This window comes from Amphiura filiformis, chromosome 19, assembly GCF_039555335.1.
Source record: "Amphiura filiformis chromosome 19, Afil_fr2py, whole genome shotgun sequence".
Lineage (NCBI taxonomy): Eukaryota > Metazoa > Echinodermata > Ophiuroidea > Amphilepidida > Amphiuridae > Amphiura > Amphiura filiformis.
Window position 1 is genome coordinate 21,294,497 of NC_092646.1, and position 5,983 is coordinate 21,300,479.

Below are 5,983 nucleotides of genomic sequence, written 5' to 3' on the forward strand. Positions count from 1 at the left end.
CTTTAACCCCAATACATTTATACATTCATTGAATGACCTTTGAAAATGTGTACAAAAACTCATACTCTGCAGCTTGAGGTCAAATTTTTCACTATGATTGTTTAATTGTGGTTACTGAACTATGCCATTGGGATGAGGCCATTTTGGTACATAGTGTCGATGGCAAACAGGAATGAGACTCACAACAGACTATTTGAAGTGTGCCATATACCCCTGTGGGAATATTTAAGAAAAGTCTAACACAGAGGGAGTATATTTTCCAAATGGAATTGGCTTGGGTTGATTATTTTCAAACACATACTCCCCTCTGTATATGGCTTTACCTAGATATCTTCCACAACTGGAGTATTCGAAAGGATGTTTTCCCAATACACATAACCTGGGTTTCCCCACTGGAAGCCAGTTTGATCGAAATGAGTCTGTTATTGCGTGTCCTAGAACAACCGATAGTGTACGTCGCACGGGAATGCATAATGTACGCTTTGCAGATCGTGGGTGCTAATGAACGCGCTGTTAGAACACGCATATTGTATTGTGGGAATTTTGGTCAAACAGACTTTCGGTAGAGAAACTCAGCATCCATGTATTGCCTGTTCTTATTTGAATTCCACACTCCCTCTGTGGAGGACTTTATTTGAACCTCCCACATTGGGAGTGTGGATTTCAAGTGGAATAGCCCAATAAGCCGTTGTTGGAGGAATTCTTAATTGATAGAGCTGGGAAATTTTCCTGAATGCATGTACCGGGTGTCCCAAAAGTCCCTTAACATTGTGAATTGGCCATAACTTGCGTTGGGTTAATAGTGTTGTTACAAAAATTGCACAGTATGTAGATAATTCTTTTAGAAATGTTATGATACCAAACATGCCTATGTGGTCATGACCCTTTGGCATGAAATTAATGGATATCTACAGTACCGTAAAACCCACTTTTATAAACGCAAAATAAGTCTCGTCATTTGAGATGTGAACATGATATAACGTGTTATCATTTTAAAATCTGTTTTGTTTAATTTGGCTGTGTTTGTTTGATTGTTTGTTTGTTTGTTTTCAATGCGTAATCTTCATTTTCTGTTTTATCTGGGTTTTATATGGAAACTACTAAAGATCTTTTCTGAGGATTCGATGAACAGTTGTATGCGGTACGTTGTTCTCCATTGAAAGTCGAAGTACTGATCACCTTGGGCTTTTCGCCACCGCTCTTCGTATGACATCCATGTTTGTAGCCGATCTTCCTGTTCTTCCACGTCCTGCCCGAAGTAGATCATGAACAGATCCAGTTGATAGGAATTTCAGCACTAGTTGCTGGATTGTATTTCGGCTGGGTAGTGCATAATTTACATTAAACCGTTCCCTAAACATTGCTTCAGTGAGTTTGTCCGACTTTGTCTCGGCAAAGAACCATACGACCTGAATCCGTTGATCTATAGGAAATTCATCTTCACTTCAACTGTTTTAAAGGAACGTTTAATATTGTCAATATATCCTAATTATAATCTAAAACAGCAGTCACGCTTACGCTAAGCCATGTAATCCATGAATGTTCATACCTAAATGTAGCGTGCGCAGTGAATGAACCAACTCTATATTTGTTCAGGGAAGCACATTATTCATGTTCTTGAAGAAAGTACACATGAGCTTGCTTTTGTGGGTTTGATACACACATATGTACAGTCGCACAGTAAGGTCAAAGGGTCATCAATAATGCTGTTTTTGGTATCAGAATAATTCTAAAAGATCAATCTATATGAATATGTTCTCCATTTTGGTATGAAGTAGGAAATATTTGAGATATTTTTTGACAAATTACGCTATACTTCTTGTTGAATACTTGTACCTGATGTGGCAGTGATGCAACTGTTTCGCATGTGCATCTTTGAGCGAATGCTAGTGATTTGTAGTTGCGCCCAATGAAATACGCATTGACGTTACTGCCACATCTAGGTGGAAAATTGTTTGGCAACCAGCTAGAGTAAACTGAAACAGAAGGAAAGTGTCAATTCAAACTGAATTACTGAAAGATTTCTTCCTGACAAAAATCTCTGATGTTGTAAAATTGAACATAGATCTGCAATATTGGTAAAAGATCAAGAATTAATTTGATGCCCCTTTGTTGATGGTTTTAACCTTCCTTTTTATTATGCTTTTTGTTTTCATACAAATAAAAAAATGTGTCAAAAATTATGTTAAAATGATATTTTGAGACTCACTGAGGCTCCATATCTGCAATCAGATTTCTCAAAGTTAAACCAAAATATGTTCACCCTCAAAAATTTCTCCTGTTTATTTTATCAAATTCTTATGCTATAATCAATTTTGTTTATCCTGTAAACATAATATTTTATCCAGTAATATCGTTTAATGTTTCATTTATGGTTCATATTATTATAATTTCATGTACTTTTTGTTGTATGTATCATATTTTCACAAAATTAACTCAAATTTAGTTAACCAATAATCTGCACCTTTTACTGTAAATGTATGTAATACTAAAGCACTCATCCACAAGGCAAAAGTTACATAACTTGTATCCACCAATTATTGCAAGAAGCTGACCTCTACATTTTGGGTATGATATTTGGGCCCCAAAGCCAAAGAGATATTAGCCATGGTGTAATTACATACACTTGCATAGAGTTGAGTGAACTTTGCCCTTGTCTAGTGGGATATCCTTGTTTCACTGCATGCATGATTAATCTTATGGTATAATGTATGATGAAATTTGTATACTGTGTCAGTCAAATATAAAGTGTGTAATACTAATAGACAAAATTATTTTTGTGACGGTTCTATTTTCACAAATTTGGTAAATGGACGAGAAAACATGAGCATGCCACATACATCAATGTAATCGAATTACATAAATATACTCAAATTATGCAAAAGTATTTTTTTTACATGAAAATAACGGTTTATGCTGTATTCGAGGTCATGAATGACTGGTTTTTGGTTCACATTATAGCTGTAAATCAAATTTAATGCTAAAAAATTTGAATGAGCTAATGATAATGTGACACCAATAGCCAAGCCTACACATTGGAAGTGATTGCACACAGTTACAGTGTCTGTGGATTGCATGATGAAGTTTTAAATTGCTCACAGATCACTTTCAAATTCAGTTGGATTTCCTTGTGAAAATTTACAATGCATGAACTTTTCCTTGTCATTATAGTGGAACAGAATGTTTCACTTTCAAACAATGACTGAATTCTGCAGTATTCTGAGTGATCAATAGAGGTCATGAACATTGAAAGACAAGATTGTACGCCCAGTCAAAACAACAAGTATAATATCCTCATTGAGCCATTTTTCATTGCTCAAAAAAAAGCTCAAAAATGGACAAAATGTAATTTGATGTCAGACATGCATATTCATTTCTGAGACTAACTCTACCCCTTTCCCTGTCAAGGTGTGCTACCATAGATCTATGGTGTTGCTCAAATCATTTCTCGCTTGTGATCTGAAAATTGCAGAAAGATTCATATTTGTTCCTGTACATGTCTATTTCTGTAAACCATGGAAGATGATCTGGGTCTGTCATAGGTCTGTCATATGTAGGCGGAATTCAGTGAATGGCAAATGCCAATAGGTCAGTGCACTTAGCAGCCTCATTTCCTAGTTGTAAGTTCATTGACCTCATATCACCAAAGGTAATTTTGATTGTGACCTTTTGTGTGTGGAGACTGTGGGTATGAGATTTGCTACCCAGAACAAAAGGTCACACTAACTTGTCATGCATGTGTATCTAGGTCATTGGACTCGGGTCTGGGGTATTGGCATGATTACATCCTATTTGAAGAGTACATACAGAACATGTAGGTGTTCTCGAAAGTGATTATTGTAACTTACTGAATTGACATATTCTATTCATTTGAAAATAAGTATTTTGTGTGTGTTTGATACAACATTCACATACCCAATAAGTTAAGTACATTCTTTGTAATAATTCTGAACTTGAAATTTTAACAAGAAAGTATATAACCCATGAACTGTCCGAAATGAGTTGAATTTTGCGGACATAAAATTTTGTTAATAAATCCTTTGAAATATTATGTGTGTGGTTTGGTGAAAGCCTTGAAATGAAGAATTCATATGCAAAATGGGAAATAAATGTTGGCTGCCTTAGGTGATTTTTGTCAAAGTTACTATTAAAGGTCAGGTCTATAGCAAAAACAAGTTTATCTCTATTCGAAGAGAATAATTATTACATGACAAGTTGACACTTGTTGCAATTTTTGTGTGTGTATTTCTCCTGAAAAAGGAGAAATTGTGTTGGTAAAGTTCAGCCTTGTGCGTGTTCTTCCCCGTTTGAAGCGTCGTGTTCTCCCCGTTTGACTGATGACGTAGGTAAATGAAGCGGACACTTTATCGTGCTCTCATAATACAATCACAATCACTTTGACAAGTTTGACATTAGCAACAATGAGTTGTACTATCACTTATCATAACAATGCTGCATAACAATATGCACGCTATTGTTCTCTTTCGGGAACAAAGCCCACACAGTAATTGTTAATATGCGTTTGCTTTGTAATATTTCATCCAACTGAAACTATAGCATTGCAATATACAGGGAAATCAGATGTAGTTTGTGGACTAACACGGTTTATATGCTAGTCTCAGATGAAATTCTAAGCTCAAATTATGTATTTATTTTTTAGGCCTAATATTTCTCATGATATTGATATACATATGAATTGTAATATCAAAATTGTCTAATATATAAAAAAGAAGCGGCTGATTTTATCCATATGTTTAAAAACCATGAAATTTGTAATACTTAATTTGGAATTTTTTTCTGTGAACAGCAACAGTATACGTTCTGTCCATTGAGAGCGTTTATAGTCCCTTTTCTCACAGCGGGCACATCTCATTTCATGACGCCACCGGTTTTCTAGGCCAACGTTGAAGGAACTCACCGCTTAAGTTGGTTTTTGCGAATATCAATTTTAAACGTGTTATTTTCTCAAAAAGGAGTCATTTTCATTGTCCTCATAATATTAGCTTGCCAATGATATGATGTTGTTTTCGCTATAGACCTGCCCTTTAATAGTGTTATTTCAAATATTAATAGTGTGCTTTTCTCTTTCTTCTTTTATTTAGGGTCAATTATTAGTACTCTCTAAAATAGCAGTTTCAAAGAACTATTTTGATTGGTTAAAAAGAAGGCAATATCATGTTTTGAGCCAATCAGAGATGTGGTAAGAAAAGTCGGTAGAGCTGAAAGAGATTAAGCTTAATATTGCCAAGAGATCTGAAAGATTTATTTTGATTGGTTACTCACATGATAATATCATGTTTTTAAGCAATCAGGGGCACTGTAAGAAAGTAGTAGTGCTCATGGGGTTAAAAAAGCAATATTAATACAATTACTCAAGGCAGCCATAAGATATCGCATTTTCCATCTGAAGTCTTCATAAAATGCCTTAAAGGCAGAAGAGCAGCTTGTGTGTGGTGGGAAATTGTTGGCCTTAAATTTTAATTTTTTTTTATCGATAATAATTTGCGAAATATTGTAAATTGGAAAATTGCTGGTTTCTTTGATCTATTTGGGAAAAATCCTGACAGTTGAATGTGAGAATGTTGTTAGTGCTTTGTCATTATTGCGCACTTACAATATTCTTGCATGCATCATGATTATTTCAATGTTTGTTTTAACTGTAGTTTGTTTTTGTTCATACTCTTGTTTAGCATGAAGTCAACAAGTCATAGAAGTAAAAGTAATGCACTGCCGATGACACAAACATTCATTTTATGGAATACGTAAAATGCAATTGTTTGAGCTGCACTAGAGAGCTAACCAAAGTATAGTATAAGAGTGGAATAGACCTTTTCAAATTGATTCATTCCGATTGAACCGGAAGCATGAAATAGCGTTCGTTATAAATCTGTACCTCTTCATCAACACATGCAGTACAGAGTTCCAATGTGTAATATGAAAGACACAATCAAACGTGGGTATATGTCTTGTTTTCAGAGATTAA